The 10737-nt window shown below is 46.6% G+C and overlaps 1 protein-coding gene across 3 annotated transcripts in view; it reads right to left on the bottom strand.

The window, feature by feature from the left end:
* LOC311149719 (deoxyribonuclease gamma-like) overlaps positions 1–2252 on the bottom strand; it is a 35455-nt gene extending 33203 nt beyond the window's left edge. The window contains exon 1 of one of the 3 annotated variants that reach the window (XM_084186929.1): positions 2155–2252. The gene's annotated coding sequence lies outside the window, so the exon portion shown is untranslated. Of the gene's footprint in view, positions 1–2150 lie in introns of all 3 variants that reach the window. The other 2 variants (XM_084186927.1, XM_084186928.1) reach the window with 2 other exon arrangements.
* Between the last annotated feature and the right edge of the window lie 8485 nt (positions 2253–10737).

Below are 10737 nucleotides of genomic sequence, written 5' to 3'. Positions count from 1 at the left end.
GGTGTCGTGATGTGTGTTTATTTTTAATCCCTGTCCCTGTAGGAAGCCTTTTGCCTCTTGGTAGGCCGTCATTGTAAATAAGAAATTGTTCTTAACTGACTTGCCCAGATAAATAAAGGTTAAATAAAATAAAATAAAAATGTATTTGAACTATTCTAGAGCTTAATGAAACTGACGTTAACATGCTGCTTTAGCTTCCTCCACTGTCCAACTGCCCCATACTGGGCTCCAACCAGTGATCCTCTGATCACAAACACAAGTAACCGTACTCCTTGACAACGTACCAAGAATTTGAGCCACCCAAAAGGTACCTCTTGGATGGCTCCACCCGTGACAGTTCGAGCTCTGTGGAGTGAGTTCATGGCACATTCTGAACTCTGCTTCACTAGCACACCTGGTTACACTGGTCAACTAATTGTCAAGCCCCTGAATAGGTGAATCAGGTAAGCTAGTTCAGGGATACAACAACATTGTGAAAGGTCTTGGGGTCCCCAAATAGAGGTTGAGCTAAATAGATCAATCTAAATAAATCTCTCAATAATCATAAAAAATGTGTACCCTAAACCAGGGGTCTTCAACCTTTTCTTGCCCAGGGACCCTCTCCTAACCCTAACACTCCCAGGCAATGGGAGCTCTCCCAGGCAAACCAGTGGCCCAGGGACCCTCTCCCAGGCAAACCAGTGGCCCAGGGACCCCCTCCCAGGCAAACCAGTGGTCCAGGCACCCCCTCCCAGGCAAACCAGTGGTCCAGGCACCCCCTCCCAGGCAAACCAAATCATCTTTATAAGGAGAGAAATCACACCAAATCATATTTATAACGAGAGAAATCACACCAAATCATCTTTATAACAAGAGAAATCACACCAAATCATCTTTATAAGGAGAGAAATCACACCAAATCATATTTATAACGAGAGAAATCACACCAAATCATCTTTATAACAAGAGAAATCACACCAAATCATCTTTATAAGGAGAGAAATCACACCAAATCATATTTATAACGAGATAAATCACACCAAATCATCTTTATAACAAGAGAAATCACACCAAATCATCTTTATAACAAGAGAAATCACACCAAATCATCTTTATAACAGAATGCTGTGATTGGCTTGAATGTCTAGCCTGGTGCTAGATCTGTTTGGCAATCGGGCTATTGAAAGTCATGTTGAGTCACGTAACTTCTTCATACCTTCTCTCCAGTTTCCAGCTAACGCCCCGCTCTACCAAATGAGTTATACAGGACCATTTAAACTAGCCTACGCACTAGAAGAATAGTACATTAAACCCCCAAGACTTATTCACCTTTCAGCAGGACAATAACCTAAAACACAAGGACAAACATACCAAGACGACATTGAATATTCCTGAGTGGCCTAGTTACAGTTTTGATTTAAATCGGCTTGAAAATCTTGAAAAGACTTGAAAAATGGCTGTCTAGCAATGATCAACAACCAACTTGACAGTTTTAAAAAGAATAATGTGCAAATATTGTACAATCCAGGTGTGCAAATCTCTTAGAGACTTAACCAGAAAGACTCACAGCTGTAATCACTGCCAAAGGTGATTCTAACATGTATTTATTCAGGGGTGTGAATACTTATGTAAGTTATGTCATTATGGGGTATTGTGTGTAGATGCGTGAGAAAGAAAATCTATTAAATCCATTTTGAATTCAGGCTGGAACACCACAAAATGTGGAATAAGTCAAGGGGTATGAATACTTTCTGAAGGCATCCAGCGCAGAGCAGTGTTACATCCAGAATCCAGAATCCACCTGAGTCATATTCCAGTACCGCTATTACACCCAACCCTCCTTCATTAGACAACTGTACTACAACAGACGCTGTCCTGAGGATAATCACACTGGAACACTATAGACCACCTCATGTCTGTTTAATACTGATATCTCGCTCCCCCTCTCACACACACACACACACACACGCACACATGAAAAACACACGCACACACAAAGAAAACACACACACTCGCAAAAAACACTCTTGCAAGAAACACATTGAACACACTAAAGGAGAGCAGAGTCCCATAACGTTTACTAAATAAATACAGATGTGGGACGGAGGCTAAGAATTAAGGTTAACAGAGGAGAGAAAGGTTAGATAAATGACATGATTCTGTGGTCTTACTAACTTGGTGGAGTCGGTTCACTTCCTTCTTCCTGGTTCAAGAGAACACTGCCCCGCCACTTCCCTCTCTGCCCCACCACCTCCCTTCTCTGCTTCCTGTAGGAGGGGTCGCTGCAGCTGACGAGTTCCATAAGCCCACCCACCCACCCACACACACACACACACACACACACACACACACACACACACCCCCACACCCACCCACACCCACACACAGCCCCACCCACACATTGAGACCTGAGTTATTGCAGCCTCTGTTACTGCCTCACTGTCAACCCAGTAGCATGAAGAAGGCCCAGATTCACTAAATAGCAACTTTGGTTAACTTTCTTCATAAGTCTGGCAGTTAAGAAGAAATGTATTCTTAAGAAGGTTTTGTGAATCCAGAAAAGCAAACTAAAGAGAAAGAACAGCAACTTCTTGTGGAATGTTGCAGCTTTTAGTTCTGAGTTGGTTATATGACTGTTTATCTGTGTCACATCTACTCCCGCTCCCCCGCTTGACTTCACCGGTCTACTAACCACCGGTCCTGGCAACCCATCATTACGCACACCTGGCAACCATCATTACGCACACCTGGCAACCATCATTACGCACACCTGGACTTCATCACTCCCTGATTGCTCCCCTTTATTTAGCGCTCCCTGATTACTCCTTTATCTAGCGCTCCCTGCTTACTCCTTTATCTAGCGCTCCCTGATTACTCCCCTTTATTTAGCGCTCCCTGATTACTCCCCTTTATTTAGCGCTCCCTGATTACTCCCCTTTATCTAGCGCTCCCTGATTACTCCCCTTTATCTAGCGCTCCCTGATTACTCCCCTTTATCTAGCGCTCCCTGATTACTCCTTTATCTACATTTACATTTACATTTTAGTCATTTAGCAGACGCTCTTATCCAGAGCGACTTCTTATCTAGCGCTCCCTGATTACTCCCCTTTATTTAGCGCTCCCTGATTACTCCTTTATCTAGCACTCCCTGATTACTCCTTTATCTAGCGCTCCCTGATTACTCCCCTTTATCTAGCGCTCCCTGATTACTTCCCTTTATCTAGCGCTCCCTGATTACTCCCCTTTATTTAGCGCTCCCTGATTACTCCCCTTTATTTAGCGCTCCCTGATTACTCCCCTTTATCTAGCGCTCCCTGATTACTCCCCTTTATCTAGCGCTCCCTGATTACTCCCCTGTATCTAGCGCTCCCTGATTACTCCCCTTTATCTAGCGCTCCCTGATTACTCCCCTTTATCTAGCGCTCCCTGATTACTCCCCTTTATCTAGCGCTCCCTGATTACTCCTTTATCTAGCGCTCCCTGATTACTCCCCTTTATCTAGCGCTCCCTGATTACTCCTTTATCTAGCGCTCCCTGATTACTCCCCTTTATCTAGCGCTCCCTGATTACTCCTTTATCTAGCGCTCCCTGATTACTCCCCTTTATCTAGCGCTCCCTGATTACTCCCCTTTATCTAGCGCTCCCTGATTACTCCCCTTTATCTAGCGCTCCCTGATTACTCCCCTTTATTTAGCGCTCCCTGATTACTCCCCTTTATCTAGCGCTCCCTGATTACTCCCCTTTATCTAGCGCTCCCTGATTACTCCCCTTTATCTAGCGCTCCCTGATTACTCCTTTATTTAGCGCTCCCTGATTACTCCTTTATCTAGCGCTCCCTGATTACTCCCCTTTATCTAGCGCTCCCTGATTACTCCTTTATCTAGCGCTCCCTGATTACTCCCCTTTATCTAGCGCTCCCTGATTACTCCTTTATCTAGCGCTCCCTGATTACTCCCCTTTATCTAGCGCTCCCTGATTACTCCCCTTTATCTAGCGCTCCCTGATTACTCCCCTTTATTTAGCGCTCCCTGATTACTCCTCTTTATCTAGCGCTCCCTGATTACTCCCCTTTATCTAGCGCTCCCTGATTACTCCCCTTTATCTAGCGCTCCCTGATTACTCCCCTTTATCTAGCGCTCCCTGATTACTCCCCTTTATTTAGCGCTCCCTGATTACTCCTCTTTATCTAGTGCTCCCTGATTACTCCCCTTTATCTAGCGCTCCCTGATTACTCCCCTTTATCTAGCGCTCCCTGATTACTCCCCTTTATCTAGCGCTCCCTGATTACTCCCCTTTATCTAGCGCTCCCTGATTACTCCCCTTTATTTAGCGCTCCCTGATTACTCCCCTTTATTTAGCGCTCCCTGATTACTCCCCTTTATCTAGCGCTCCCTGATTACTCCCCTTTATCTAGCGCTCCCTGATTACTCCCCTTTATCTAGCGCTCCCTGATTACTCCCCTTTATCTAGCGCTCCCTGATTACTCCCCTTTATCTAGCGCTCCCTGATTACTCCCCTTTATCTAGCGCTCCCTGATTACTCCTTTATCTAGCGCTCCCTGATTACTCCCCTTTATTTAGCGCTCCCTGATTACTCCTTTATCTAGCGCTCCCTGATTACTCCCCTTTATCTAGCGCTCCCTGATTACTCCTTTATCTAGCGCTCCCTGATTACTCCCCTTTATCTAGCGCTCCCTGATTACTCCCCTTTATCTAGCGCTCCCTGATTACTCCTTTATCTAGCGCTCCCTGATTACTCCCCTTTATTTAGCGCTCCCTGATTACTCCTTTATCTAGCGCTCCCTGATTACTCCCCTTTATCTAGCGCTCCCTGATTACTCCCCTTTATCTAGCGCTCCCTGATTACTCCCCTTTATCTAGCGCTCCCTGATTACTCCCCTTTATCTAGCGCTCCCTGATTACTCCCCTTTATTTAGCGCTCCCTGATTACTCCCCTTTATCTAGCGCTCCCTGATTACTCCCCTTTATCTAGCGCTCCCTGATTACTCCCCTTTATCTAGCGCTCCCTGATTACTCCCCTTTATCTAGCGCTCCCTGATTACTCCCCTTTATCTAGCGCTCCCTGATTACTCCCCTTTATCTAGCGCTCCCTGATTACTCCCCTTTATTTAGCGCTCCCTGATTACTCCTTTATTTAGCGCTCCCTGATTACTCCCCTTTATTTAGCGCTCCCTGATTACTCCCCTTTATTTAGCGCTCCCTGATTACTCCCCTTTATCTAGCGCTCCCTGATTACTCCCCTTTATCTAGCGCTCCCTGATTACTCCCCTTTATCTAGCGCTCCCTGATTACTCCCCTTTATCTAGCGCTCCCTGATTACTCCCCTTTATCTAGCGCTCCGTTCTATCCCCCATTAGGTAGAACTGTTTTTATGTTTAGATGCTAGTCCTGTTTTTGTATTCACTCCATGTTCGTTCCTATTAAACTCACCGACTGCAAATGCTTCCTGACTCCCTGCGTCTCCGTTACAATCTATTTGTGTTCCTGGTTGACAGGTCGTCTCACGGAATTAAAGTGAGGGGGAAATAACCTCTGAATTCTTTGGGCATCTAAAGCTCATTTCCTGCTCGAAAGCTGAGATGAGTGGTAGCAGCACCTCTGGTGGCATGTCTTGTGGGGTATGCATGGGGTGTTCAACATGTCAATACCTCTCACAAATACAAGTAGTGATGAAGTCAATCTCTCCTCTACTTTGAGCCAGGAGAGATTGACATGCATAATGATTTGATTTGATTTGGTAGGTTGATTGATAACCTGAACCAGGTTGCGGGCACTAGTTACAGTTTGAAGCTTTCTCTTGAGTGGGCAGCTTGATGAAAGCCAGTCAATATTTAAATCATCCAGAAAGTATACCTCTCTGTTGATATCACATTTATTATCAAGCATTTCACGTTATCCAGATATTGACTGTTAGCACTTGGTGGTCTATAGCAGCTTCCCACCAGAATGGGCTTTAGGTGAGGCAGATGAACCTGTAGCCATATTACTTCAACAGCATTTAACATGAGATCCTCTCTAAGCTTTACAGGAATGTGGTTCTGAATATAGACCACAACACCGCCCCATTGGCATTTATGTCTTTTCTGTAGATCTTATAACCATGTATTGCTACCACTGTATCATCAAAGGTATTATCTAAGTGAGTTTCAGAGATAGTCAGAATATGAATGTCATCTGTTACTAGCAAATTATTGATTTCATGAACCTTGTTTCTTAAGCTACATATGTTAACGTGGGCTATTTTTAACACTTTTCTGGGATGCTTGATGGTAGACATACTCAGGTTATTTTTATTAGTGCAGGGTGAGCTGCACACAGTGGACTTCCTACTAGGGCACACCACCTCAGTGCTAACAGTATTACTCTGGTTCACAGGCAAATGATTACTGCATACAATAGCTGTGGGATCAGCAGAGGCATTCTGAGCAGTAAGAGGGACATAAATTAGGTTCCTTACATTGTGTCTTCCAGCGCCCCTAGGATAATGTACATTTGCTGAAGCATTATGACAACTCAGCGACACAATGGTAGGGATTAAATGAGCTGGACTTGGGTCATTGATAAGTCATTGTCTCAACGCAGCCTTATAATGCTGTGAAAGGATCCAGGAACCCAAATGATTTGGGTGGATCCCATCCTCCTTATAATACGAGCTTTGTTTCCAGAAGGTATCAACATTGTCAATAAATGTTTCACCCACAGAGCTGCAATAGTCTTGTAGCCAGTTCGGTACAGTGCCTTGTAAAGTATTCATCCCCCTTGGTGGTTTTCCTATTTTGTTGCATTTTAATTGATTTTTATTTGGATTTCATGTAATGGACAGACACAAAATAGTCCACATTGGTGAAGGGAAATGATAAAAATAACTTGTATAAAAAATTCAAAAAGAATAAATAACGGTAAAGTGGTGCGTGCATATGGATTCACCCCCTTTGCTATGAAGCCCCTAAATAAGATCTGGTGCAACCAATTACCTTCAGAAGTCACATAATTAGTTAAATGAAGTCCACCTGTGTGCAATCTAAGTGTCACATGATCTCAGTATATATACACCTGTTCTGAAAGGCCCCCCAGAGTCTACAACGCCACTAAGCAAGGGGCACCACCAAGCAAGCGGCACCATGAAGACCAAGGAGCTCTCCAAACAGGTCAGGGACAAAGTTGTGGAGAAGTACAGATCAGGGTTGGGTTATAAAAAAATATCAGAAACCTTGAACATCGCACGGAGCACCATTAAATCCATTATTAAAAAATGGAATGAATATGGCACCACAACAAACCTGCCAAGAGAGGACACCCACCAAAACTCATGGACCAGGCAAGGAGGGCATTAATCAGAGAGGCAACAAAGAGACCAAAGATAACCCTGAAGGAGCTGCAAAGCTCCACATCGGAGATTGGAGTATCTGTCCATAGGACCATTTTAAGCCGTACACTCCACAGAGCTGGGCTTTACGGAAGAGTGGCCAGAAAAAAGCAATTTCTTAAAGAAAAAAATAAGCAAACACGTTTGGTGTTCGCCAAAAGGCATGTGGGAGACTCCCCAAACATATGGAAGAAGGTACTCTGGTCAGATTAGACTAAAATTGAGCTTTTTGGCCATCAAGGAAAACGCTATGACTGGCGCAAACCCAACACCTCATCACCCCGAGAACACCATCCCCACAGTGAAGCATGGTGGTGGCAGCATCATACTGTGGGGATGTTTTTCATCGGCAGGGACTTGGAAACTGGTCAGAATTGAAGGAATGATGGATGGCGCTAAATACAGGGACATTTTTGAGGGTAACCTGTGTAGCACCTCAACCTGTTACTAATACCACCTCAACCAGTAGTTTCTCTCTCACAGACACAGTAGTTTCTCTCTCACAGACACAGTAGTTTCTCTCTCACAGACACAGTAGTTTCTCTCTCACAGACACAGTAGTTTCTCTCTCACAGACACAGTAGTTTCTCTCTTACAGACACAGTAGTTTCTCTCTTACAGACACAGTAGTGTTTCTCTCTCACACAGTAGTTTTTCTCTCACAGACACAGTAGTTTCTCCCTCACAGACACAGTAGTGTTTTTATCTCTCACAGACACAGTCGTTTCTCTCACAGACACAGTAGTTTCGCTCTCACAGACACAGTAGTTTCTCTCTTACAGACACAGTAGTTTCTCTTACAGACACAGTAGTGTTTCTCTCTCACAGACACTAATGTTCACAGAGACTTAATTGACGTTGTTCACTCAAGTCTTTATTGGGGTTAATCACAGCAGCACCATAACAGTCACACAGGACCAGAGACACTACTAATATTATAATATATTAACTCTGTACAGGAAGACAAGACAAGCCTTCCTCAGTAACAACAACTCATATAAACCACAGAACAACTGAAATCAATCAATAATTAAACAGAAACATTTGTTCTCCTTCTTCACAGTAAACACAAGGTAGGTCATCTAACCCTAACCTCTGACCCCCGTCTGATCCGTCTTTGTGCCTCAACCTTCCCTCTTAGTAACATTTAACCCTTTAGTCCCGTTGAAGCCTAGAGGAACTCCCTGTTACACTGCACACATCTAAACACACACAACCTTAGTGAAACCCAGGCCACGTCTCAAATGGCAGCCTGTTCCCTATATAGTGCCCTACTTCAGATCAGAGCCCCGTGGGAGCCCCGTGGGAGCCCTGTGGGAGTACTGTGGGAGCCCTGTAGGAGCCCTGTGGGAGCCCCGTGGGAGCCCCGTGGGAGTACTGTGGGAGCCCTGTGGGAGCCCCGTGGGAGCCCCATGGGAGCCCCGTGGGAGTACTGTGGGAGCCCTGTGGGAGTACTGTGGGAGCACTGTGGGAGCCCCGTGGGAGCCCTGTGGGAGTACTGTGGGAGCCCTGTGGGAGTACTGTGGGAGCCCTGTGGGAGCCCTGTGGGAGTACTGTGGGAGCCCTGTGGGAGCCCCGTGGGAGCCCCGTGGGAGCCCTGTGGGAGCCCCGTGGGAGCCCCGTGGGAGCCCCGTGGGAGCCCTGTGGGAGCCCAGGTCTAAAGGCGGGTACTATACAGAATAGGTTGCCATTTCAGACACAGCCCTAGCTGACCTAAACACTACTAACCTCAGCGACTATAAAGACACAATCACAAGGTCAAACACGATATATACTGAGTGGACAAAACATTAAGGACACCTACTCTGTCCATGACAGACTGTCCAGGTGAATCCAGGTGAAATCTATGATCCCGTATTGATGTCACCTGTTAAATCCACTTCAGTCATGGGCTGTACTCACTAAAGAACAGCAGCACATTTAATTATTATCAATCTTTACACCAAGATGACAAATAAAAGACAGGAATGATTGACAGACTGACACTCCTCCCTTCAGTATCAGATTCCTCCCTTCAGTAACAGATTCCTCCCTTCAGTAACAGATTCCTCCCTTCAGTATCAGATTCCTCCCTTCAGTAACAGATTCCTCCCTTCAGTATCAGATTCCTCCCTTCAGTAACAGATTCCTCCCTTCAGTAACAGATTCCTCCCTTCAGTAACAGATTCCTCCCTTCAGTAACAGATTCCTCCCTTCAGTAACAGATTCCTCCCTTCAGTAACAGATTCCTCCCTTCTTTAACATAAATATTCATCCCTTATACCATCCCTTATTCCCCTTCCTTCCTCCCTCCCCCATCCCTTATTCCCCTTCCTCCCTCCCTCCCCCATCCCTTATTCCCTTTCCTTCCTCCCTCCCCATCCCTTATTCCCCTCCCCCCCTTCCTCCCCCATCCTCCCCCATCCCTTATTCTCCTTCCTCCCTCCCACATCCCTTATTCCCCTCCCTCCCTCCCCATCCCTTATTCCCCTTCCCCCCTCCCCCATCCCTTATTCCCCTTCCCCCCTCCCCCATCCCTTATTCCCCTTCCTCCCTCCCACATCCCTTATTCCCCTTCCTCCCTCCCCCATCCCTTATTCCCCTTCCTCCCTCCCCCATCCCTTATTCCCCTTTCCCCCTCCCCATCCCTTATTCCCCTTCCTCCCTCCCCCATCCCTTATTCCCCTTCCTTCCTCCCTCCCCCATCCCTTATTCCCCTCCCCCCCTTCCTCCCCCCATCCCTTATTCTCCTTCCTCCCTCCCCCATCCCTTATTCCCCTTCCTCCCTCCCCATCCCTTATTCCCCTTCCTCCCTCCCCCATCCCTTATTCCCCTTCCTTCCTCCCTCCCCCCCATCCCTTATTCCCCTTTCCCCCTCCCCATCCCTTATTCCCCTTCCCCCCTCCCCCATCCCTTATTCCCTTCCTCCCCCATCCCTTATTCCCCTCCCTTTCCCCCCTCCCCCATCCCTTATTCCCCTTCCTCCCTCCCCCATCCCTTATTCCCCTTCCTCCCTCCCCCATCCCTTATTCCCCTTCCTCCCTCCCCCATCCCTTATTCCCCTTCCTCCCTCCCCATCCCTTATTCCCCTTCCTCCCTCCCCCATCCCTTATTCCCCTTCCTCCCTCCCCCATCCCTTATTCCCCTTCACCCCATCCCTTCCTTCCTGCTCCTTCCTTCCTTCCTGCTCCTTCCTTCTCCTTCCTTCCTGTTCCTTGCTTCCTTCCTTCTCCTTCCTTCCTGTTTCCTTCCTTCCTGCTCCTTCCTTCTCCTTCCTTCCTGTTCCTTGCTTCCTTCCTGCTCCTTCCTGCTCCTTCCTCCTGTTCCTTGCTTCCTTCCTGCTCCTTGCTTCCTTCCTGCTCCTTGCTTCCTTCTCCTTCCTTCCTGTTCCTT

The sequence above is a fragment of the Coregonus lavaretus genome (genome assembly GCF_964263955.1).
Source record: "Coregonus lavaretus genome assembly, chromosome: 22".
Taxonomy (NCBI): Eukaryota; Metazoa; Chordata; class Actinopteri; order Salmoniformes; family Salmonidae; genus Coregonus; species Coregonus lavaretus.
Note: the sequence above shows the minus strand (reverse complement) of the source record. Positions and strands in the feature narration are given on the sequence as shown.